Consider the following 26906-nt stretch of genomic DNA (forward strand, 5'->3'; position numbering starts at 1 on the left):
GAACCACGACAAAAACATCTGTGTCTCCAATTGCATTTGAATTCTCCAAACCCTTCCCCTTACATTCTTGCAAGTTGCATGCTTTACTTTCCGCTGCTCATATACTCTTTGCATGCTTGCTTGATATGTATTGTGTTTGTTAAACTTGTGCCAAAACTCCACTTCAACTTAAAGAAATTAAAAACTGCAACTTTTGGTACTTAGTGTCTAATCACCCCCCCCCCTCTAGACACCTCTTCTCGATCCTTTCAATTGGTATCAAAGCCTTGGTCTCCATTGCCTTGGTTTAAACACCTTTGGAGGAAGATGGATGTGTCTACTTTGGGGAGTCTTAGACATAGAGTGCCTATTCTTGATGGAGAATATTTTCATGAGTGGAAAAATGAAATGCTTGAGATTTTCAATGAATATCACTTGAACAAGTACATTGCTAGCCCTTGTGCACCTCATATTGATCCCTTGCATCCCACACCCGAAGAGGATCTTGACATGATTCGCAATCTTAGAACCATCAATCTTATCATAAGAGGATTGCCCAAAAATTTGATTGCTAGTTTGCCTACTCTTGATTGTGCCTATACTATATGGAAATTTCTTGAGGAACGATTTCCAGATTATTCCTTGAAAAATTTAGACGAAATTCTCCATAAGTCTATTGCTTTGAGTAAGATGAATTCTAATGATCCTAGCTTTGGTGATTGTCTGTTTGAGCTTACCAATCTCATGCATGCCATAGGAAATGTTGGGATCATTAGCGATATCATATCCGAAGCTATTAGAATTCATAAAGGTGACCATTGTGATGATCATTTGTCTAATGAATTACCCTCTCTAGGAATTGATCAATCACAAAATGATGTTGAACATGGATACTATGATGAGGATGATGTTAGTGACTATGATCTCGATGATGCGATGAGACACTTTGGTCTTATGGCAAATCTTCGCGGCTACATGGCTGGAGGAAAGGAATGGGTCCTTGATAGTGGATGTACTGATCATATGCCCAGAGATAAAGACATGTTCCGTGAGCTTGCTGGAAACGACGGCCCTCGAAAGTATGTCACTTTTGGTGATAATTCAAAGGGTAAGGTGGTTGGCCTTGGTAAGGTGGCCATCTCACATGATAGCTCCATACAAAATGTCATGCTCATTGAATCTCTTGGCTACAACTTACTTTCAGTATCTAGACTTGCTGATTTCGGTTTCAATGTCCTATTTACTGAAGTAGACGGCCAAGTGTTTCGTAGAGATAATCATAAAATGGTCTTTACTGGTATACATAGAGGAGATCTTTACATTGTTGATTTCACTAAAAAGGCTCAACCTAGAACTTGCTTAATTGCTAAATCTTCTAAAGGCTGGTTGTGGCATAGAAGGCTAGGCCATGTGGGCATGCGAAACCTTGACAAACTCATTAAAGGAAATCATATCCTTGGCGTTAACGATGTCATATTTGACAAGGATAGACTTTGTAGTGCTTGTTAAGCAGGGAAACAAGTTGGAGGAAGTCATCGCGCTAAGAACATCATGACCACAAGAAGACCACTCGAGCTACTTCACATGGATCTCTTTGGTCCAAATGCCTACAATAGTCTCGGTGGTAACTCATTTGGTCTAGTCATAGTTGATGATTTTTCAAGATTTACGTGGGTGTTCTTTCTTGATGACAAATTGCAAGTCCAAAAGATCTTCAAAAACTTTGCTAGTAAGGCCCAAAATCAATTTGACGTGAAGATCAATAAGGTTCGGAGCGACAACGGAACGGAGTTCGAGAACGCAAATGTAGACACCTTTCTTGACGAAGGGATTGCACATGAGTTCTCGTCTACGTACACACCTCAACAAAATGGAGTCGTTGAGAGGAAGAACCGGACTCTTATCGAGATGGCAAGAACGATTCTTGATGAGTACAAGACGCCAAAACACTTTTGGGCGGAAGCGGTTGAGACAGCTTGTCATGCAACAAATCGCTTGTATCTTCACAAGCTACTCGGCAAGACGGCATACGAGCTCGTCACCGGCAACAAAACCCAAGTTGGATACTTTCAAGTATTCGGCTCAAAGTGCTACATTCTTGATAAGCATCGTCGTTCTAAATTTGCTCCTAAGTCTCATGAAGGTTTCCTACTTGGTTATGGCTCAAACTCTCACACATACCGTGTCTACAACAAATTCACCCGAAAGGTTGAAGAAATGGTAGATGTGAAGTTTGATGAATCTAAAGGCTCGCAAGTAGAGCAATTGCCAATTGATGTAGGAGACAACGATCACTCAGAAGCAATCCAAGACTTGTCTATTGGCAAGATTCATCCAACGGAGATAAAGGAGAGTACCTCGTCCGTCCAAGTGGAAGCTTCTACCTCACGACAAGGTGAACCAAGAGTTAATACGGAAGCATCCACGAGTGGGACACGCCAAGATTAAGAAAACGAGGAAGTGCACCAAGACGAACGTCAACAACCTCCTTCTCCACCACGACAAGAGAATGACAACGCTAATAATGAAGAAGGCCAAGAAGAAGTACAAGATGAAGAAGATGTTCAACCAAGACCCAAGCAAAAGCTTTCAAGAGTTCGAGCAAGAATTGCTAAAGATCATCCCGTGGAGCAAATCTACAATGATATCCAAACCGGGAGAATCACTCGCTCTAAAACTCGTTTGGCTAACTTTTGTGAACATTACTCATTCATCTCTAGCATTGAACCTATGAAGGTTGAAGATGCATTGGAGGATCCGGACTGGATAAACGCTATGCATGAAGAACTACACAACTTTGAGAGAAATCAAGTGTGGACATTGGTCGAGAAGCCCGACAACAACCACAACATCATCGGTACCAAATGGGTGTTTCGCAACAAGCAAGATGAAGATGGACAAGTGGTTCGCAACAAAGCACGTCTCGTCGCTCAAGGCTACACACAAGTCGAAGGTATGGACTATGGTGAGACATATGCTCCCGTTGCTAGACTTGAGTCCATTCGCATCTTACTTGCTTATTCTAATCACCATGATATCACTTTGTACCAAATGGACATTAAAAGTGCTTTTCCAAATGGTGAAATTGAGGAGGAAGTCATGGTACACATAGAGTTTTGATTTGCTTTCCTTGACTGCAGAAGATGTTATTACGATGAGCCAGGTCATGGTACACAGGCTAACTAAACAAGCTTCTGCTATTTTATTGTTGTTCGTTCCCGTCCACTACTGCCAACAATCAATTTTTGGCAGGGTTTTTATTTCTTTCTCTTCCATCGAAAGCTCATTTTTGCCATTGATTAATTAGTTGATGCATGTGGAGATTTTTGATACTAGGAGAACCAAGTTTAAATATGTGCAATTCCATCTATCTAGCATCAATGTCGGGTGAGGTTAGACTACAAGGAAGACTAGATATTAAGCTTGTCCATTCTGAATCTGAAGTGACTACTGTTGTAAATAATGCTACTTGAGTACCTGGTTGATTGGTTTTGTTTATTGTGGCATTGAGTAGCCTACTACATTAGTGGTGTCAGCTATATTTTGTAAGTTTGTTATCAATTCCATTTGGTTATATGTGTGTGTGATTGAAAAATAATGGTTTAGATATGAATTGCTACAGTTTTATATAATACTCTTTGATCTGTGCTGCTAGGTCGGCGTGCCTGACAACATGAGGTGTCGCAATCGGCGTGGTATGCTGGTGGATGATGGCGACGGTGAGATGGTTGGCAAGGATTATGAGAGTTCGACGAGCAGCACTCCTTCCTCTCTTCCCTGTGGAGAAGATGACCTGCAGCTCATTGACTATTGAGTTCCCTCGAGTCTCTCTTTCTTACGGCAAGGTAAAGTTCAGTTTTCTGGTGACCATGTTTATTAAATTCTTTGGTAGAATCCATATTGATTCTAAGATGACATTATAGTGCATTTTTTTCGAGACATATGATTTTTCATCATCTGGTGTATGTCGATATAGCACAGCCCACACATACCCTCCTACACTGAGTAAATCTGAATCCCCATATTTCAGTTCTGAACTCCAAAATGTCGTACTCAAATGGCTTAACCCCAGATCCATGTTCTGGACTCTTGATATTTTGTGAGGCCTTTTCATTTAGCTGCTCAATCTACGTATGCAGAAAACCACTCTCTGGATGTGTGCATTTCTAGCTGTACCTGAAGCTCTCTCCAACAATGTCCTTCTCCATCCATACTTATTTCATAATTCAATAGGATTCCAAACAAAACCTTGCATTTATCACAATACCTATTTTAAAATATCTTTCGAAAAAAGTAAGCTCACTTAGGATGACAAATATACTCACTGAAAGTGCGTTATATCGACTAGAGGGGGTGAATAGGCGATTTTTATGAAAGTCTTCAAAACGTGAAAGTTTCGAAGACAAATGATAGAAATAAACCTATTACCATGCAGCGGAAGGTAGACTACACTAGGCAAACCATAGTCAAGTATTCAATGAAGTGAAAGCACAATGACTAATAGCAGCAATGTAGTGAGGATCAGGTAGGAAGATATTATGAAGCCAAACAGAACACGCAGTCACTCAGTGAAGACAAAAGATAGTGCAATCATACAATGACTTCACAAGGACCAACAGTAAGTAAAGGGAAGGGAAGGATGAAACCAGTGACTCATTGAAGACAATGATTTGTTGGACCATTTCCAGTTGCTCTGACAACTGTACGTCTGGTTAGGGCGGCTAGGTATTTAAACCTGAGGACACACAGTCCCGGACACCCAGTCCTGAACATGCAGCTCAGGACACCCAGTCCTCACCGTATTCCCCTTGAGCTAAGGTCACACAGACCTCGCCCAATCACTCTGGTAAGTCTTCAAGGTAGACTCCCAAACCTTCACAGACTTCGTTCACCGGCGATCCACAATGTCTCTTGGATGCTCAGAACGCGATGCCTAACCGGCTGGAGGATTCACAGTCCTCAAGTGTAATAAGTCTAAAGATCACACAGACAAGAAGACTTAAGTGATGCCTAACACTCTTAGGCTCTGGGTGGTTAGGGCTTTATCCTCGCAAGGAATTCTCATTCAAAGGCTTCGAGGTGGGTTGCTCTCAAACGACAAAAGCCGTACTCTAACTCTGAGAAGCCAACCGTTTATGGTTGTAGGGGGTGGGCTATTTATAGCCACTAGGCAACCCGACCTGATTTATCCGAAATGACCCTGGGTCACTAAGGAACTGACACGTGTTCCAACGGTCAGATTTCAAACTCGCGCGGAAGCTTTACTTGGGCTACAAGCAAAGCTGACTTGTCCAACTCTGGACAAGTTTCGCTCTCATAGTCTTCACTCGAAGACATAGGTTTTGGTTAAGCATCACTTCAGTCATTCTGACTGGTTCACTTGGACCGCACTTAACAGTATGGTGGTTCCTATGACTCAACAAGGAAGAAACAGAACTACAAAAGATCTAAGTCTTCGAGCTCCATAGGCTTCATGCGATGTCTTCTCTTGTCATAGTCTTCAATGAGAATATCTTCATATACCACCTTTGACATCAATGTCTTCATACATTTTTAGGGGTCATCTCTGGTAGGAAAACCGAATCAATGAGGGACTTCTACCTGTGTTATCCTGCAATTCTCACAAACACATCAGTCCCTCAACTAGGTTTGTCGTCAATACTCCAAAACCAACTAGGGGTGGCACTAGATGCACTTACAATCTCCCCCTTTTTGGTGATTGATGACAAACTAGTTGAAGTTTTCAACGGGGAATATAATGTGTGAAATTGTAAGGAATAAGGAATTGTCTTCATAAGTTGCAAGGGCTCCCCCTGAAGATGTGCATATAAGTAATTTGCTTTTGGAATGCAAATGCACATGGCAGGTTGTGCTTGTGGAGATCCTCTTCAACTTATGATGACAATCCACTATGCATGTGAAGGTATGTGAAGATAATGACATGCATAATGGAAAATGGACATCTGCAAAATGATCTAAGTGCGGAATTTATCATCGCACATGCGGATTTTATCATCGCATCACAAAGTAGCAAATAAGTAGCAGACTACCATCGAGTTTAAGTGTTACAACTCAAAGAACCAAATGTATCAAAACGAGAGTTGTAAACACGAAGCAAAATATAAAGCACCCGCCCATATGGACCCGCTTGAAGACTATCAAACTCATATGCTTCTCCCCCTTTTGTCAGTAAGGACCAAAAAGGTTTGAAGACATAGAGCATCTACTCGTTCCCATGAAGAGTAGGTGAAGCAGCAGGGTCGTCGGTGGTATTCGGCGGTGCAGAAGAACTTGGAGCAGTGTCGAAGCATGCTGAAGGAGGTGGCGGTGAAGTGGCATCGTCTTCATCCTCGATCACTCTGGCATTCATAGTTGCAGCAGAGGAAGAGAACTCAGAGTCTTCAAGAGATGGAGTTCGTCGCAGCACGGCCCTTCGAGGAGGTGTGGAGTCAAACTTGAAGCATTCAGAGAAGCCATCCTCTTGAAGATCATCTTCAGAGCACATCAGCGTCAGCCCTTTCCATGTGCGTCGAGAGGTTTCATGGGAAACAAAAGCATTCTTGGTGGCAAGATTGCGAATACGGTTGACATCCACCAAGAGGCTTTGCATTTGGCGCTTCAGCCAGTCATGATGCCTATCCTGTTTCTGATGAAGAACCACCAGAAGCTCTCGGTCATTAAGAACACGAGTGCGCTTCTTGGGTCATTGGGCAATTGTGCTGTCGGTGGCTTCAGTAAGGGCAGGATGTGGTGCACGTGTAGTTCCAGCCAAAGGGTACACACGAGTGACTGCTTCAACTTCTTCAATGTTCTGAGAAAAACTTTGATGCTCCGCATTCTGAAGACTTAGAGGTTCCTTGGCAGGCTCAGGATAAATGGCTTCAACAGACATATCGACATCAGGCAGAAAGATCCGATGATTGCGAGCAGATGGCTGATATGAGATAGCGGAGTGGAGTTTAATCAGCCGCATTATCCATGGAGCGTAGAACTTCAAGCCGAAAAGATCAGAGCCTGATGCAGCAAGTTGGTGGATGAAGAAGTCCTGTGCATTGAAGCATTTGCCATGAATAATATAGAAGACCAAGGTCTTCATTTCACCTTCCAGCTTGGCATGTGGAGAGTGTCCTTTGATGGGCCAGAGAGTTCGCCTTATGATGTGATAAATAGTCCTTGGCAGATACTCAAGGTCTTCAACAAAGAACTCTTTGGGATATGCAGCATCTTGGGGCAATGGCTTCATCATACTGAGCATCTGACTCATGTTGGGTTCAGGCTTCTGAAAGATGCTTTCCACAGCTTCATTGTGAATCTGATAGCCAGTTTCGTAGAGATCTCCAGGAGTGGGTAGACCAGTGAGCTCAATGATGTCAAAGGCTTTGGCTTCGTGATGAACGTTTCCTGTCATCCACTCCAGGACCCAAGTCTTCGGATCTCTGTTGTACCCACGGATGTGAAGTGTGGCATAGAATTGGAGCAGCAACTCTTCATTCCAATGCTCTTGGTCTGTGACGAACGGCAGCAATCCAACCTCTTTGAAGCAATCCAGAGCTTCTTCCAGACAGGGCAGACCAGCTATTGCTTCAATGTCAAGACGCTTGTGTGGGAAGATGCGACCTTGATTGCATAGAATGCAGGAGTAATAGCTTCGCTGCGGATAGCTCCAGAACCGATCAGATGATATTCTTTCCCTTGAGTAGGGGTTCCTGGAGCTATTGAAGAAAGTGTTGTCTGCTTTGAAGCCATTGACATTGAAGGATTCAGGTGCTGATGTAGGACCTGGAAACCTGGGCAATCTTGGGATTGGCTTCTGTACCTGAGGCCTGTGCTCAACATGATAGTCGAACTGAGGACCAGCAGCAGGCGCGGGAATAGAAGCAGTGGGATCAATGGCTTCGCTGACTTCTGGTGCTTGGGTTGGTGAAGGCTCCACATTAGCTTCAGCCATGACAGCGTCAGTGGCTTCATTGGTGTTGGTGGTGGCAGCCTCAAGATTCTCGACCTCCACTTGACGAGCTGGAGGGTCGGTCACAGTCACGTTCTCCTCGAGAACAGCTTCTTGGTGGGACGAGGGAGTAGCAGCTTTGGGGGTTTCTTCTTCATCGGCTGATGCAGCCGAAATGTCTTCAGCAGCTTTAGCTTCAGACTCAGAGACTGGAGGCCTTGGTCCTTTGCGAAGCCTGCGTAACGCTGGCGACGCCTGTGGAGTTGGAGTTGGCTGGGCCTCAAAGTCTTCTTCCTCTTGTGCTTGTGGGCGATCAGCCCATGATGCATCCTGAGCAATTGGCGTCAGAGGACGACCAATGCTGATGAGTTCGCTGTGCGTTAGCACATGCGATGATACATGTTGGTGCTCGAGCTGAGGAAGGACTGCATCATCTTCAACATGGTCATGGTGACCAATGTCTTTAGAAGCGATGGGATCAGCTGCTGGAAAGTCTTCAGCTTCATGAGCCTCTGTGAAAGCAGGCTCATGGACAGTCAGTTGACGTTCTTGAGGTTCAGCGTCAAGGCGAACCATGGAGATGGGTTCAACAATCAAGGACTCTGTGGGAGTAGCCCGTTCCTTCTTGGTCTTCCTCTTCTTCTTGGAGGGAGCAGTGGCAGAGGCTTCAGGATGTTTCCTCTTTCTGGTTTCAGCCTCAGTAGTCCTCGTCTTCTTCAGCTCTGAAGCGGTTGACCGGACCTTTGGCTTCGAGCCAGTCATGCTAGTTGGGAAGACAATGGGATCTTCTTCCTGCCTTGGTGCGTCGGGTTCGGCCATAGCGGGCTTCTTCTTCTTCTTTGCAGCCATCCTGGGGTCGATGCCAGGACGCCCAAGGGCCTTGCGCTTCTCAGCCTCATTGTAGGCTTGCACACACTTGTCAGCCAGGCTCTTCATGCGCTCACGAGAGCCTTGAGCTTCTTCATGCTTCTTGAGAAAGGCTTCTTTAAGCTCGTGCATCATGAGCTTGAAATTCTTGTCCTCTTGTACACTGAGCTTGGCCATATGCTTTTTGAACTGAGCCTTTTCATAGTCAATCTTTTGCTTCAGTTCGACGATGCGCTGAGCGAGAGCTAGCTCTGAAGCAATGGCGCCATGGAAGGCGACACTGAGACCAATGGGAAGTTGCAGGTCTTCGAAGCTGAGGTTGGGCGTTTCAAACCACTCATCAATGAAGTCGTGGATGATTGCCACGTCAAAGAGAGGCAAATTGTTGAAGATTTCTGCTTCTTCTTTGCTCTTGATCAGCTACTCAAGAGCGTCATCTGCAATATCTTCATCACTGGATAGATCAATAGCATCATTGCGCAGAATAGCAGTAGCTGTCAGTGCTTGGCCGGTGTGTGGCAGAGGCATCTTGACCTTCTGGGGCTTGGAGATGCGTGACAAATCTTCAGACTGCACACTGTCTTCAGGAGGTGCAGTGGCCAATGGCTTCGCCCGTGAGATTTTTGGTGCAGAGACAGGCTTGGAAGCTTTTGGCTGCTTCAATTTCTTTGGCTTCGGCGCTGCAGGCGCTTCATCTGAGTCAGCGTCATCTGCATGCTCATTCACGGCAGTCCCTTGAACCACGATATGGGTGATGAGACCTTCAAGGTTGTAGAAGGGCCCAAGAAGATTGGGTTCAGCTTCGCGAGTTCCATCGGCACGGGGAGCAGAGGGACCAGGGTTGAAGTCTAAACCCAAAGACTTCTTGTTCTGCTTCGCTGAGTTCTTGGCAAACTGGAAGTTGCGCTTGAACAGATTATCGTCACGGCACCATAGTAGTGACGATGGGTGTGCATCTGCAGGCTGTGGCCCACGGACCATGCAGGGATAGAAGCCTTGTTCAATGGCTTCTTCTCTGGACCTGGGTTGAAGATTCTTGTATAGGATGTCTCTCCATGGTCGCTTGATGGCATTTTTCTCAGCATATTCTTGGGTCACAAACCGGTATTTGAACCATTGTTCTGCCCAATATCTTCGAATCCACTGGATTCGGGTCTTGTGTTGATTATAATCCTCTTCAGGATCTGTCTTGTAAAGTTCTGAGAGGTCATCCGGCAGATCTCTTGATGTTCCGCCGCGATGCTGTCTGCCTCCCTTGCAGATTTCTCTGAAGCCATGAATTTTAAACTGAAAGGCTTCAATACTTTCAAAGGCTTCAAAGGTTTTCGCTTGCTGGACAAACAGGAACTGGCTTCAGGAGAATTTATATGATGTTGTAAGTATTCTGCAAATGAATGCAGACTATGAGAACCAAGGGATTCTCCCACGGACATGTACCTGTGACAACATTAAGGTGCGAGGGAAGGGGAAGAGGTCATATGCATTCCCAGAAGATTTTGAAGATAAATCAGTTTAGAAGACATTGACCTCATCATGCGAAGACATTCACTCATAGATAAGGAGTTGGTTCCAGATTTGTACGAATCCAGAAATCAGTACAAGTGAGGAATCTAACTACTTTGTGAAGCATAAGTGAATATACAAGGCATGTTATGAGATGCAGTATGAAAGAGATCCAACTTGTGTGAATAGAAACTGCTTGTGGTAGAAAGTGACAAAGCTATAGGATCAAAGGGGCCGTAAAAAGGAAGTTTTATTTACCTCATGAAGAACTGCTAGACGGAGTGGAAGAGGAGGCCGAGCAGTTCGATCTTCCGTGCCCTAACTTGGCGACGGAGGACACCTACGGCGACGGCGGAGAAGATGATGTCCGCGGTCGGCGTGAAGACGACATCGAAGAGGTTGCGGCAGCGAAGCGCTTCGTCGCCGGCGTCGTCGAGGGCTAGCGGTGGAGCTAGGGTTCGTGCGAGAGTGGAAGAAGAGATAATGACTGCGGTGAGGCGTGTATTTATAGGTACAGGGGCGGCTCAGTGTTATTACACAGGTGCCCCTGGCGATTCACATCTGAGGACCACGTGGCCATCATGCAGCATGTCGGAGATTGTTCCACGTCCCACGCACGCCTGGATTGTCGGGTGGTCGTTCCCACTTCTCTGAGTTTCAGGTGAAGGAATGAGCATTGAAAACGGACTTAATGTTTGTCTCTGTATCTTCTGATGACAAGGACGCAGAGAAGACATTCGACAGTTTCAATAGAATGCATATGACTTGGAGAGATAGAGTTTGAGATAGAAAGCATAGAGAGGTTAGGGTCCGATCACATTCACTTAGTTCAAAAGACTCAACACGAAGACATAGCTATAAGTGAATGCTGTAGAGGACAGAACACTAGTATATATATATATTCAACATAGTGAAGATAATCATGAAGACATGTTGAAATTGAAGCCAAACCAAATGTGAGGACATAGCAACTGTAACGCCATGAGTGAAACACTTCAAACAGAACCTTTGGTGGTGGCGTTACCCACCGTATAGGAAGAATTAGACCCAGACACGGCGCACAATTATCGTGGCGCTCCGAAGTCAAATTTCATATTGATATATTCACACTTAGAATGTATGTCTTCATTGATTGAGGATATACTTTACTTCGTGTGTTGCACATCTAAGTCATCAATATGCATAAGTGTTAGGATGTGTGCCTGATCACAGGACATTTGAGGATTCCAAGATATTTAGCTCACACTCTAACTTGCAAAATCTCTTCTCATTCAAGGGCTTGGTGAAGATATCTGTCAATTGTTCTTCAGTGTTGACGTGTATGATATCAATGTCTTCCTTCACAACATGATCTCTGATAAAGTGATGACGAATTTCAATGTGCTTTGTCTTCGAGTGCTGAACTGGGTTGTTGGCAACCTTGATGGCGTTTTCATTGTCGCAGTAGAGTGGCACTTGCTTCAGATGAATGCCATAGTCCTTGAGTGTTTGCTTCATCCACAGAAGCTGAGCGCGGCAAGATCCAGCAGCAATGTATTCAGATTCAGCAGTGGAGAGAGATACACAGTTCTGCTTCTTTGAAGACCAACATACAAGTGATCGTCCCAGAAAATGACATGTGCCTGATGTAGACTTGCGATCCACCTTGTCACCAGCATAATCAGCATCCGAGAATCCAACCAGATCAAACTCTGAGCCCTTTGGATACCATAATCCTAGAGTTGGGGTGTGAGCCAAATATCGAAGAATTCGCTTCACAGCTAAGTGATGCGACTCCTTTGGTGCCGCTTGGAATCGAGCACACATGCAAACACTAAGCATAATATCTGGCCTAGATGCACATAGATAAAGTAAAGAACCAATCATGGAGCGGTATACCTTTTGATCGAGCTCTTTACCATTGTCGTCGGGACCCAGATGATGTTTGGCTGGCATTGGCGTCGTGAAGCCTTTGCAGTCTTGCATACCGAACTTCTTCAGGCAATGTTTGAGATACTTCTCTTGAGATATGAAGATGTTGTTGCGTTGCTATCGTATTTGAAGACCGAGGAAGAACTTCAGCTCTCCCATCATGGACATCTGATATTGCTCTTGCATCATATATCCAAACTCTTCACTGTACTTCTGATTGGTGCAGCCGAAGATGATGTCATCCACATATATTTGGCACACAAACAGTTCACCATCATATGTCTTCGTGAAGAGAGTGGGGTCGAGGGAACCAGGTATGAAGCCTTTGCTCTTCAGGAAGTATTTGAGTGTGTCATACCAAGCCCGAGGGGCTTGTTTGAGGCCATACAGTGCCTTGTTGAGCTTGTATACCATGTCAGGATGTTTTGGATCTTCAAAGCCAGGCGGTTGTGCAACATACACTTCTTCTTCAATCTTGCCATGGAGAAAAGCGCTCTTCACATCCATTTGATATAGAAGTATGTTATGATGATTTGCATAGGCCAGCAGTATGCGTATGGCTTCAAGTCGAGCCACGGGAGCAAATGTTTCATCGAAGTCAATGCCTTCCACTTGAGTATATCCTTGAGCAACGAGACGAGCTTTGTTTCTGACAACTTGACCATGCTCATCTTGCTTGTTGCGGTATATCCATTTGGTGCCTATTATATTATGCTTCCGAGGATCAAGACGCTTAACCAGTTCTCATACATTATTCAGCTCAAACTGTTGAAGCTCTTCTTGCATAGCTTGAATCCATTCAGGTTCCATGAAGGCTTCTTCAAATTTCTTGGGTTCTGTTATTGAGACGAATGCGAAGTGCCCACAGAAATTTGCTAGCTGAGTTGCCCTTGAACGAGTGAGCGGACCAGGTGCATTGATGCTATCAATTATTCTCTCAATCTGCACTTCATTGGCAACACGAGGATGTACAGGGCGAGGATTTTGCTCTTGCTGATCATTGTCGTTGTTAGAGGGATTGTCTTCGGGCTGAGCATTGTCTTCAGGTTGATCAGGTGCGGAGATGATAAGTTCCTCTTCAGGTTGAGCTTCAGAGGGTATGATTTCTCCAGTTCCCATTAGTTTGATTGATTCACTGGATGGAACTTCATCTAGCACAATTGGCAGGTGCTCTCTCTGTGAACCGTTAGTCTCATCGAACCGCACATCCACTGTTTCAACCACTTTATAATGAAAGCGATTGAAAACTCTGTAGGAGTGCGAATCCTTTCCATATCCAAGCATAAAACCCTCATGTGCTTTTGGTGCAAGTTTTGAAGTGTGATGTGGATCCTTGATCTAGCACCTGGCGCCAAATACTCTGAAGTAACTGACATTTGGCTTCTTGCCAGTAAGGAGCTCATAAGATGTCTTGTTCAGAAGCTTGTGAAGATAAACACGATTGATTGTATGGCATGCAGTATCAATGGCTTCAGGCCAGAATTTTCTTGGAGTCTTGTATTCATCTAGCATCGTTCGGGCCATCTCAATGAGTGTTCTGTTCTTGCGTTCGACGACGCCATTCTGCTATGGCGTGTACGGAGCTGAGAATTCATGTGTGATTCCCAAAGTATCAAGATATGTATCAAGGCCAGTGTTCTTGAATTCAGTGCCATTGTCACTTCTGATGTGCTTTATCTTGGCACCATAGTTGTTCATTGCTCGATTGGCGAAGTGTCTGAAGACATCCTGCACTTCAGTCTTGTAGAGGATTATGTGCACCCAAGTATATCTAGAATAATCATCAACAATGACAAAGCCATAGAGACAAGCAGTAGTAGTAAGAGTTGAGTAATGAGTGGGACCGAAAAGATCCATGTGGAGCAGTTCGAAGGGTCGGGTGGTTGTCATGATTGTCTTCGAGGGATGTTTGGCCCTCGTCATCTTTCCTGCTTCACAGGCACCGCATAAGTGATCTTTCTTGAACTTGATGCCCTCGATTCCTATGACATGCTTCTTCTTTGCAAGGGTGTGGAGGTTCCTCATGCCAGCATGCCCTAGCCTCCGATGCCAGAGCCAGCATTCTGAAGCTTTTGCTAGAAGACATACAGCAAGATGTGGTCCTGCTGAGAAATCTACCACGTACAAATCATCTTTCCAATACCCTTCAAACACTAGAGACTTGTCAGATTCCATTAGAACAAGGCAGCGATATTTTCCAAACATTATGATCATGTTCAAATCGCAAAGCATTGAGACAGACATTAAGTTGAAGCCAAGGGATTCAACAAGCATGACTTTATCCATGTGTTGATCCTTTGAGATTGCAACTCTACCTAGACCCAATACCTTACTTTTACCAGTGTCAGCAAATGTGATGTGACTCTTGTCGGATGGACGTAAGGTTGAGTCCATAAGAAGGCTTCTTTTGCCAGTCATGTGATTGGTACACCCACTATCAATAATCCATTCTAAAGACGCTGGTGTCGTACCCTACAGTGCAGCTAGGGGGATAGGCTTCACGAAGAGAATTGTGAAGCAAAAAAATTTGATGAACCAGTGGGTTATGAAAGCTTAGATTCAGATTAGGACTAATAGGGAGAGTAGCAAGCGATTCAGGAACGAAGTACATAGTAAGACCATTTGGGCATTTGATCTTGCGCCCTACAAGATGTTTAAGGTCCCCAGCAATAGCGTCAGACGATTTTGGTTTTCTGCTGGAGACCTTTCCCTACAAAAGAGAGTTAAGCTTTCTTAGCCACCCACATCTTCAAGGGTGGCTTAGAAGCAATAAGTCTAACTGCAGCGTCTGAGAACTTTGGCTTTGGAGCCCTAGCAAAAAGTCTTGCAGGCGGACAATAGTACTCATAAGAATAAGCAGAATAGTTCTTGGTCTTATGAACATGGCGGTTCGATGAACCGCGCTCATATTCATAGGCCTGAGTATGGTTTCCCTGTGGTGTCATGATGACATTCACAAAAAGATTTTCCAAACACCTTTTCGGCACCCAGATCTTCTTCATAGGCGGTCCATTCCTGTAGTTAGTACCAATATACCTGGCAAACACTGTTGGGGAACGTAGTAATTTTCAAAAAAATTCCTACGCACACGCAAGATCATGGTGATGCATAGCAACGAGAGGGGAGAGTGTTGTCTACGTACCCTCGTAGACCGAAGCGGAAGCGTTGACGCAACGTAGAGGAAGTAGTCGTACGTCTTCCCGGTCCAACCGATCCAAGCACCGTTACTCCGGCACCTCTGAGTTCTTGGCACACGTTCAGCTCGATGACGCTCCCCGGGCTCCGATCCAGCAAACCTTCGGGGAGGAGTTCCGTCAGCACGACGGCGTGGTGATGATCTTGATGTTCAACCGTCGCAGGGATTCGCCTAAGCACCGCTACAATATGACCGAGGTGGAATATGGTGGAGGGGGGCACCGCACACGGCTAAGGAACGATCACGAAGATCAACTTGTGTCTTCTAGGGTGCCCCCTTGCCCCCGTATATAAAGGAGCCAAGGGGAGGGGGCGGCCGGCCAAGGAGGGCGCGCCAAGGGGGAGTCCTACTCCCACCGGGAGTAGGACTCCCTTCTTTCCTAGTTGGAGAAGGAGAAGTGGGAAAGAGGAGGAAGAGGGAAAGGAAAGGGGGGCGCCGCCCCCCTCTCTTTGTCCTATTCAGACTAGGGATGGGAGGGGCGCATGGCCACCTCTTGCCTCCTTTCCTCTTCTCCCTTAGGGCCCATGTAGGCCCAATAACCCCCGGGGGGGTTCCGGTAACCCCCCGGTACTTCGGTAAAATCCCGATTTCACCCGGAACGATTCCGATATCCAAATATAGGCTTCCAATATATTGATCTTTATGTCTCGACCATTTCGAGACTCCTCGTCATGTCCATGATCACATCCGGGACTCCGAACAACCTTTGGTACATCAAAATACATAAACTCATAATGAAACTGTCATCATAACGTTAAGCGTGCGGACCCTACGGTTTGAGAACAATGTAGACATGACCGAGACACGTCTCCGGACAATAACCAATAGCGGAACCTGGATGCTCATATTGGTTCCTACATATTCTACGAAGATCTTTATCGGTCAGACCGCATAACAACATACGTTGTTCCCTTTGTCATCGGTATGTTACTTGCCCGAGATTCGATCGTCGGTATCTCAATACCTAGTTCAATCTCGTTACCGGCAAGTCTCTTTACTCGTTCTGTAATACATCATCTCGCAACTAACTCATTAGTTGCAATGCTTGCAAGGCTTATGTGATGTGCATTACCGAGAGGGCCCAGAGATACCTCTCCGACAATCGGAGTGACAAATCCTAATCTCGAAATACGCCAACCCAACATTTACCTTTGGAGATACCTGTAGAGATCCTTTATAATCACCCAGTTACGTTGTGACATTTGGTAGCACACAAAGTGTTCCTCCGGCAAACGGGAGTTGCATAATCTCATAGTCATAGGAACATGTATAAGTCATGAAGAAAGCAATAGCAACATACTAAATGATCGGGTGCTAAGCTAATGGAATGGGTCAAGTCAATCACATCATTCTCCTAATGATGTGATCCCGTTCATCAAATGACAACACATGTCTATGGTTAGGAAACATAACCATCTTTGATTAACGAGCTAGTCAAGTAGAGGCATACTAGTGACACTTTGTTTGTCTATGTATTCACACACGTATTATGTTTCCGGTTAATACAATTTTAGCATGAATAATAAACATTTATCATGAAACAAGGAAATAAATAATAACTTTATTATTGCCTCTAGGGCATATTTCCTTCAGTCTCCCACTTGCACTAGAGTCAATAATCTAGTTCACATCGACATGTGATTTAACATCAATAATTCACATCAGCATGTGATTAACACCCATAGTTCACATCGTCATGTGACCAACACCCAAAGGGTTTACTAGAGTTAATAATCTAGTTCACATTGCTATGTGATTAACACCCAAAGAGTACTAAGGTGTGATCATGTTTTGCATGTGAGAGAAGTTTTGTCAACGTGTCTACCATATTCAGATCTGTATGTATTTTGCAAATTTCTATGTCAACAATGCTCTGCACGGAGCTACTCTAGCTAATTGCTCCCACTTTCAATATGCATCCAGATTGAGACTTAGAATCATCTGGATCAGTGTCAAAGTTTGTATCGACGTAACCATTTACGACGAACCTTTTGTCACCTCCATAATCGAGAAACATATCCTTATTCCAGTAAGGATAATTTTGACCGCTGTCCAGTGATCTACTCCTAGATCACTATTGTACTCCCTTGCCAACATCAGTGTAGGGTATACAATAGATCTGGTACACAGCATGACATACTTTATAGAACCTATGGCTGAGGCATAGGGAATGACTTTCATTCTCTTTCTATCTTCTGTCGTCGTTGGGCTTTGAGTCTTACTCAATTTCACACCTCGTAACACAGGCAAGAACTCTTTCTTTGACTGTTCTATTTTGAACCACTTCAAAATCTTGTCAAGGTATGTACTCATTGAAAAAACTTATCAAGCGTCTTGATCTATCTCTATAGATCTCGATGCTTAATATGTAAGCAGCTTCGCCGAGGTCTTTCTTTGAAAAACTTCTTTCAAACACTCCTTTATGCTTTGCAGAATAATTCTACATTATTTCCGATCAATAATATGTCATTCACATATACTTGTCAGAAATGTTGTAGTGCTCCCACTCACTTTCTTGTAAATACAGGCTTCACCACAAGTCTGTATAAAACTATATACTTTGATCATCTCATCAAAGCGCATATTGCAACTCCGAGATGCTTGCACCAGTCCATAGATGGATCGCTGGAGCTTGCATATTTTGTTAGCACCTTTAGGATTGGCAAAACCTTCTGGTTGCATCATATACAACTCTTCTTTAAATCCATTAAGGAATGTAGTTTTGTTTATCCATTTGCCAGATTTCATAAAAATGCGGCAATTGCTAACATGATTTGGACAGACTTAAGCATCGCTACGAGTGAGAAAATTTCATCATAGTCAACACCTTGAACTTTGTCAAAAAAACCTTTTTCGACAAGTCTAGCTTTGTAGATAGTAACACTACTATCAGTGTCTGTCTTCCTCTTGAAGATCCATTTATTTTCTATGGCTTGCCGATCATCGGGCAAATCCATCAAAGTCCATACTTTGTTCTCATACATGGATCATATCTCAGATTTCATGGCTTCAAACCATTTCGCGGAATCTGGGCTCATCATCGCTTCCTCATAGTTCGCAAGTTTGTCATGGTCTAGTAACATGACTTCCAGAACAGGATTACCGTACCACTCTGGTGCGGATCTCACTCTGGTTTACCTACGAGATTCGGTAGTAACTTGATATGAAGTTACATGATCATCATCATTAGCTTACTCACTAATTGGTGTAGTAGTCACAAGAACAGATTTCTGTGATGAACTACTTTCCAATAAGGGAGCAGGTACAGTTACCTCATCAAGTTCTACTTTCCTCCCACTCACTTCTTTCGAGAGAAACTCCTTCTCTAGAAAGGATCCATTCTTAGCAACGAATGTCTTGCCTTTGGATCTGTGATAGAAGGTGTACCCAACATTTTCTTTTGGGTATCTTATGAAGACGCACTTCTCCGATTTAGGTTTGAGCTTATCAGGTTGAAACTTTTTCACATAAGCATTGCAACCTCAAACTTTAAGAAACGACAGCTTAGGTTTCTTGCCAAACCATAGTTCATACGGTGTCGTCTCAACGGATTTAGATGGTGCCCTACTTAACGTGAATGCAGCTGTCTCTAATGCATAACCCCAAAACGATAGTGGTAGATCGGTAAGAGACATCATAGATCGCACCATATCTAATAAAGTACGATTATGACGTTCGGACACACCATTACATTGTGGTGTTCCAGGTGGCGTGAGTAGTGAAACTATTTCACATTGTTTTAATTGAAGACCAAACTCGTAACTCAAATATTTTTCTCCGCGATCAGATCGTAGAAACCTTATTTTCTTGTCACAATGATTTTCCACTTCACCCTGAAATTATTTGAACTTTTCAAATGTTTCAGACTTATGTTTCATCAAGTAGATATACTTGTATCTGCTCAAATCATCTGTGAAGGTCGGAAAATAACGATACCCGCCGCGAGCCTCAACACTCATTGGACTGCATACATCAGTATGTATTATTTCCAATCAAGTTTGTTGCTCGCTCCATTGTTCCGGAGAACGGAGTCTTAGTCATCTTGCCCATGAGGCATGGTTCGCAAGTACCAAGTGATTCATAATCAAGTGGTTTCAAAAGTCCATCAATATAGAGTTTCTTCATGCGCTTTACACCGATATGACCTAAACGGCAGTGCCACAAATAAGTTGCACTATCATTATTAACTTTGCATCTTTTGGTTTCAATATTATGAATATGTGTAACACTATGATCGAGATCCAACGAACTATTTTCATTGGGTGTATGACCATCGAAGGTTTTATTCATGTAAACAGAACAACAATTATTCTTTGACTTTAATGAATAACCGTATTGCAATAAACATGATCAAATCATATTCATGCTCAATGCAAACACAAAATAACACTTATTTAGTTTCAACACTAATCCCGAAAGTATAGGGAGTGTGCGATGATGATCATATCAATCTTGGAACTACTTCCAACACACATCGTCACCTCACCCTTTACTAGTTTCTGTTTATTCTGCAACTCCCGTTTTGAGTTACTACTCTTAGCAACTGAACCAGTATCAAATGCCGAGGGGTTGCTATAAACACTAGTAAAGTACACATCAATAACACGTATATCCAATATACCTTTGTTTACCTTGCCATCCTTCTTATCCGCCAAATACTTGGGGCAGTTCCACTTCCAGTGACCAGTCCCTTTGCAGTAGAAGCACTTAGTCTCAGGCTTAGGATCAGACTTGGGCTTCTTCACTTGAGCAGCAACTTGCTTGCCATTCTTCTTGAAGTTCCCATTCTTCCCTTTTCCCTTTTTCTTGAAACTAGTGGTCTTGTCAACCATCAATACTTGATGTTTTTCTTGATTTCTACCTTCGTTGATTTTAGCATCACGAAGAGCTTGGGAGTTGTTTCCGTTATCCCTTGCATATTATAGTTCATCACAAAGTTCTACTAACTTGGTGATGGTGACTAGAGAATTCTGTCAATCAGTATCTTATCTGGAAGATTAACTCCCACTTGATTCAAGCGATTGTAGTACCCAGACAATCTGAGCACATGCTCACTAGTTGAGTCTCCTCCATCTTTTAGCTATAGAACTTGTTGGAGACTTCATATCTCTCAACTCGGGTATTTGCTTGAAATATTAACTTCAACTCCTGGAACATCTCATATGGTCCATGACGTTCAAAACATCTTTGAAGTCCCGATTTTAAGCCATTAAGCATGGTGCACTAAACTATCAAGTAGTCATCATATTGAGCTAGCCAAACGTTCATAACGTCTGCATCTGCTCCTGCAATAGGTCTGTCACCTAGCGGTGCATCAAGGACATAATTCTTCTGTGCAGCAATGAGGATAAACCTCAGATCACGGATCCAATCCGCATCATTGCTACTAACATCTTTCAACACAATTTTCTCTAGGAACATATCAAAATAAACACAGGGAAGCAACAACGCAAGCTATTGATCTACAACATAATTTGCAAAATACTACCAGGACTAAGTTCATGATAAATTTAAGTTCAATTAATCATATTACTTAAGAACTCCCACTTAGATAGACATCCCTCTAATCATCTAAGTGATCACGTGATCCAAATCAACTAAACCATAACCGATCATCACGTGAAATGGAGTAGTTTTCAATGATGAACATCGCTATGTTGATCATATCTACTATATGATTCATGCTCGACCTTTCGGTCTCAGTGTTCCGAGGCCATATCTGCATATGCTAGGCTCGTCAAGTTTAACCTGAGTATTCTGCGTGTGCAAAACTGGCTTGCACCCGTTGTAGATGGACGTAGAGCTTATCACACCCGATCATCACGTGGTGTCTGGGACGACGAACTTTGGTAACGGTGCATACTCAGGGAGAACACTTTTTATCTTGAAATTTAGTGAGAGATCATCTTATAATGCTACCGTCAATCAAAGCAAGATAAGATGCATAAAAGATAAACATCACATGCAATCAATATAAGTGATATGATATGGCCATCATCATCTTGTGCTTGTGATCTCCATCTCTGAAGCACCGTCATGATCACCATCGTCACCGGCGCGACACCTTGATCTCCATCGTAGCATCGTTGTCGTCTCGCCAATCTTATGCTTCTACGACTATCGCTACCGCTTAGTGATAAAGTAAAGCATTACAGGGCGATTGCATTGCATACAATAAAGCGACAACCATATGGCTCCTGCCAGTTGCCGATAACTTGGTTACAAAACATGATCATCTCATACAATAAAATTTAGCATCATGCCTTGACCATATCACATCACAACATGCCCAGCAAAAACAAGTTAGACGTCCTCTACTTTGTTTGTTGCAAGTTTTACGTGGCTGCTACGGGCTTAAGCAGGAACCAATCTTACCTACGCATCAAAACCACAACGATAATTTGTCAAGTTGGTGCTGTTTTAACCTTCGCAAGGACCGGGCGTAGCCACACTCGGTTCAACTAAAGTTGGAGAAACTGACACCCGCCAGCCACCTGTGTGCAAAGCACGGCGGTAGAACCAGTCTCGCGTAAGCGTACGCGTAATGTCGGTCCGGGCCACTTCATCCAACAATACCGTCGAACCAAAGTATGACATGCTGGTAAGCAGTATGACTTATATCGCCCACAACTCACTTGTGTTCTACTCGTGCATATAACATCAAACCATAAAACCTAGGCTCGGATGCCACTGTTGGGGAACGTAGTAATTTTCAAAAAAATTCCTACGCACACGCAAGATCATGGTGATGCATAGCAACGAGAGGGGAGAGTGTTGTCTACGTACCCTCGTAGGCCGAAGCGGAAGCGTTGACGCAACGTAGAGGAAGTAGTCGTACGTCTTCCCGATCCAACCGATCCAAGCACCGTTACTCCGGCACCTCCGAGTTCTTGGCACACGTTCAGCTCGATGACGCTCCCCGGGCTCCGATCCAGCAAAGCTTCGGGGAGGAGTTCCGTCAGCACGATAGCGTGGTGACGATCTTGATGTTCAACCGTCGCAGGGCTTCGCCTAAGCACCGCTACAATATGACCGAGGTGGAATATGGTGGAGGGGGGCACCGCACACGGCTAAGGAACGATCACGAAGATCAACTTGTGTCTTCTAGGGTGCCCCCTTGCCCCCGTATATAAAGGAGCCAAGGGGAGGGGGCAGCCGGCCAAGGAGGGCGCGCCAAGGGGGAGTCCTACTCCCACCCCCACCGGGAGTAGGACTCCCTTCTTTCCTAGTTGGAGAAGGAGAAGTGGGAAAGAGGAGGAAGAGGGAAAGGAAAGGGGGGGCGCCGCCCCCCTCTCTTTGTCCTATTCGGACTAGGGAGGGGAGGGGCGCGCGGCCACCTCTTGCCTCCTTGCCACTTCTCCCTTAGGGCCCATGTAGGCCCAATAACCCCCGGGGGGTTCCGGTAACCCCCCGGTACTCCGGTAAAATCCCGATTTCACCCGGAACGATTCCGATATCCAAATATAGGCTTCCAATATATCGATCTTTATGTCTCGACCATTTCGAGACTCCTCGTCATGTCCATGATCACATCCGGGACTCCGAACAACCTTCGGTACATCAAAATACATAAACTCATAATGAAACTGTCATCATAACGTTAAGCGTGCGGACCCTACGGTTCGAGAACAATGTAGACATGACCGAGACACGCCTCCGGTCAATAACCAATAGCGGAACCTGGATGCTCATATTGGTTCCTACATATTCTACGAAGATCTTTATCGGTCAGACCGCATAACAACATACGTTGTTCCCTTTGTCATCGGTATGTTACTTGCCCGAGATTCGATCGTCGGTATCTCAATACCTAGTTCAATCTCGTTACCGGCAAGTCTCTTTACTCGTTCCGTAATACATCATCTCACAACTAACTCATTAGTTGCAATGCTTGCAAGGCTTATGTGATGTGCATTACCGAGAGGGCCTAGAGATACCTCTCCGACAATCGGAGTGACAAATCCTAATCTCGAAATACGCCAACCCAACATTTACCTTTGGAGACACCTGTAGAGCTCCTTTATAATCACCCAGTTACGTTGTGACGTTTGGTAGCACACAAAGTGTTCCTCCGTTAAACAGGAGTTGCATAATCTCATAGTCATAGGAACATGTATAAGTCATGAAGAAAGCAATAGCAACATACTAAACGATCGGGTGCTAAGCTAATGGAATGGGTCATGTCAATCACATCATTCTCCTAATGATGTGATCCCGTTTATCAAATGACAACACATGTCTATGGTTAGGAAACATAACCATCTTTGATTAATGAGCTAGTCAAGTAGAGGCATACTAGTGACACTTTGTTTGTCTATGTATTCACACATGTATTATGTTTCCGGTTAATACAATTTTAGCATGAATAATAAACATTTATCATGAAACAAGGAAATAAATAATAACTTTATTATTGCCTCTAGGGCATATTTCCTTCAAACACTTCACCATTCTGATTCTTAAACAGTTTATAGTTTGCATCAAAGGATTCATCAATGACAATGGGGTTAGCACAAGTGAAGCCAGATAGATTGGATGGATCTGCTGAAGGTTCCTTTGCAGCAACCCATGTGGTTTTGGGGTACTCCTCAGATTTCCAGTAAGAGCCATCAGCATTCATTTTCCTTACGAACCCAACACCCTCTTTCCTCGGGTTTCAGTTCAGGATCTGCCTTTTGAGGACATCACATAGTGTCTGATGCCCTTTAAGACTTTTGTACATCCCTGTTTCAAGCAATGTCTTCAACCTAGCATTCTCATCAGCAATAGCGGTGGTATCCTCAGCAGAGGGGTTAGTTCCCACACCAACTGTTGAAGATATTGCAACAGTAGCAGCAGTAGAACATTCAGCAACAGAAGTAGCATTATCACGCTCAATGCATTTATGACATGGTGGTTCAAATCCTTCCTGAGCGGAACTGATCTGTTTGGCGCGAAGTGACTCGTTTTCCTTTTGAAGATCTTCATGAGCCGCTCTCAATTTCTCAAGCTCTTTCTTCCTTTGAAGATAATCATAGGAAAGATTTTCATGAGATGTTGAGAGCGTTTCATGACGACTTTCAAGTTCCTCATACTTAACGTGAAGATTTTTTATGTCTTCAATTAAGAACTCAGATTGAGTCATTTCAGCGCCTAACAGATCATCGCTTTTGTCTAACAGTTTTTGAATATGTTCCATAGCTTTCTGTTGTTCAGTTGCAATTTTAGCAAGTGTTTTGTAGCTGGGTTTTGAACCACAATCAGAGTCATCTTCACTAGATGTTTGATATTGAGTAGCGCATGTGTTTACCTTGGCACCGCGTGCCATGAAGCAGTAGGTAGGAGCGGAGTAGTCCTTGTCATTTGCATCGGTGTCGGTGATGAAGTCATTGTCTTTAGTGTTCAAGATGGACTTGGCAACGTATGCTGTAGCCAGACTAGCAACGCCAGAATCGGACTCCTCCTCAGACTCCACCTCCGCCTCCTCAGAAGCGGACTCCTCCTCTGAATCCATTTCCTTGCCAACAAACGCACGTGCCTTGCCAGATGAGCTCTTCTTGTGTGATAAAGACTTTGAGGAAGACTTGGAAGAAGACTTTGAGTATTTCTTCTTCTTCTTGTCGTCAGAGTCATATTCCTTGCTCTTCTTCTTCTTCTTGTTCTCATTGTCCCACTGCGGACACTCAGAGATGAAGTGGCCAGGTTTCTTGCACTTGTGACATGTTTTCTTCTTGTAGTCATGAGCAGAAGCTTCATCATTCCTTGAGCTTGATCGTGAAGACTTTCTGAAACCTTTCTTCTTGGTGAATTTTTGGAACTTCTTCACAAGCATAGCAAGTTCCCTTCCAATGTCTTCAGGATGATCAGAACTGCTGTCAGATTCTTCTTCAGATAAGGAGACAGCTTTTGCCTTCAAGGCACGAGTTCGCACATAGTTTGGACCGTAGATATCTCTTTTCTTAGAAAGTTGAAACTCATGTGTGTTGAGCCTCTCAAGTATCTCAGACGGATCGAGTTGTTGGGGAACGTAGCAGAAATTCAAAATTTTCCTACGTGTCACCAAGATCTATCTATGGAGAAACCAGCAACGAGGGGAAGGAGAGTGCATCTACATACCCTTGTAGATCGCTACGCGGAAGCGTTCAAGAGAACGGGGTTGAAGGAGTCGTACTCGTCGTGATCCAAATCACCGGAGATCCTAGTGCCGAACGGACGGCACCTCCGCGTTCAACACACGTACAGCCCGGTGACGTCTCCCATGCCTTGATCCAGCAAGGAGAGAGGGAGAGGTTGAGGAAGACTCCATCCAGCAGCAGCACAACGGCGTGGTGGTGGTGGACGAGCGTGGTACTCCAGCAGGGCTTTGCCAAGCACCGCAAGAGACGAGGAGGGAGAGGGGTAGGGCTGCCCCAAGAAGGAGAGGAACTCGTCTGTCTTGCAGCCTCCAATACCTCAAGTATATATAGGGGAAGGGGAGGGGCTGCGCCCCCACCTAGGGTTCCCTCCCTAGGGGTGGCGGCAGCCCCCAGATCCCATCTGGGTGGCGGCCACAAGGGGGAGAGGGGGAGGCACACCTGGGGTGGGCCTTAGGGCCCATCTGCCCTAGGGTTTGCCCCCCTTCCCTCTTGGAGGCGCCTTGGGCCTTGGTGGGGGGGCGCACCAGCCCACCTAGGGCTGGTCCGCTCCCATACTTGTCCCATGCAGCCCTCCGGGGCTTATGGCCCCACTTGGTGGACCCCCAGGACCCTCCCGGTGGTCCCAGTACGTTACCGATAAACCCCAAAACTTTTCCGGTGACCAAAATAGGACTTCCCATATATAAATCTTTACCTCCGGACCATTCCGGAACTCCTCGTGACGTCCGGGATATCATCCGGGACTCCGAAAAACATTCGGTAACCACATATATCTATTCCTTATAACCCTAGCGTCATCGAACCTTAAGTGTGTAGACCCTATGGGTTCGGGAACCATGCAGACATGACCGAGACGTTCTCCGGTCAATAACCAACAGGGGGATCTGGATACCCATGTTGGTTCCCACATGTTCCACGATGATCTCATCGGATGAACCATGATGTCGAAGATTCGATCAATCCCGTATACAATTCCCTTTGTCTAGCGGTACGATACTTGCCCGAGATTCGATCGTCGGTATCCCGATACCTTGTTCAATCTCGTTACCGGCAAGTCTCTTTACTCGTTCCGTAACACATCATCACGTGATCAACTCCTTGATCACATTGTGCACATTATGATGATGTCCTACCGAGTGGGCCCAGAGATACCTCTCCGTCACACGGAGTGACAAATCCCAGTCTCGATTCGTGCCAACCCAACAGACACTTTCGGAGATACCTGTAGTGTACCTTTATAGCCACCCAGTTGCGTTGTGACGTTTGGCACACCCAAAGCACTCCTATGGTATCCGGGAGTTGCACAATCTCATGGTCTAAGGAAATGATACTTGACATTTAGAAAAGCTTTAGCATATGAACTACACGATCTTTGTGCTAGGCTTAGGAT

This window comes from Triticum urartu, chromosome 6A, assembly GCF_056163025.1.
Source record: "Triticum urartu cultivar PI428250 chromosome 6A, HENAU_Tu73, whole genome shotgun sequence".
NCBI lineage: Eukaryota > Viridiplantae > Streptophyta > Magnoliopsida > Poales > Poaceae > Triticum > Triticum urartu.